A 721-nucleotide genomic window follows, 5' to 3' on the forward strand; every position below is an offset into this window, starting at 1 on the left:
CCAATGGGGTCTCTACCAGGGAAACCAGAAAAGAACCCCAAGGAGTCTTGCAAAGTTGTCTTCTCCACTACTTCTCCAGAGATTGAGTTGAGTGATCATGAGAAAGAAGAGGATGAGATTGAACGACTGGTATTTGGAACTGAGTTTGGGGAAGTTGAGAGATTTGTTGTGGCCACAGCTGAAGCACAGATTGTGAAGGACGATGTCAGGAAGATTAACGCAACGAATCTACAAAGAGCTGAGCAGAAGGCTGAGAAACAAGTTGAGAAAAGAGCTGACAACAAGCTAAAAAAAGTTAAGCTAAAGGAAGCCACTGAGGTTGAGCTATCACCCTATGATAAGCCACCTTTTCCCCAAAGAGTTCTCAGCAAAGCTCAGAAGAAGGTGTTCTCCAAGTTCAGGAAAGATCTTAGTGATGTTGGGGTCAGGCTTCCAGAAATCTCGGGTATGCGTGAAGCACATGTCCAGATGATGCTCATCAACGACATTCTAAACCACCAAACTGAAGTGGCCGAGCTTTTGTACATCTCCATTCCGAAGATTGATCCACCAATCCCTCCAAAGTCCCTCCCTAAGCTTGAGTCTCAAGGGATGTTCACCTTGCCTTGCTACCTTGGTAAGCTCACTTTTGATGATGCTCTTGTTGATTCTGGTGCAAGTGTGAATGTGATCTCAATGGAGATGATGAAGAGTCTAGGGATTGAGAGCATGGAGCCAAACA

The sequence above is a fragment of the Brassica oleracea genome, chromosome C6 (genome assembly GCF_000695525.1).
Source record: "Brassica oleracea var. oleracea cultivar TO1000 chromosome C6, BOL, whole genome shotgun sequence".
Classification (NCBI taxonomy): Eukaryota; Viridiplantae; Streptophyta; class Magnoliopsida; order Brassicales; family Brassicaceae; genus Brassica; species Brassica oleracea.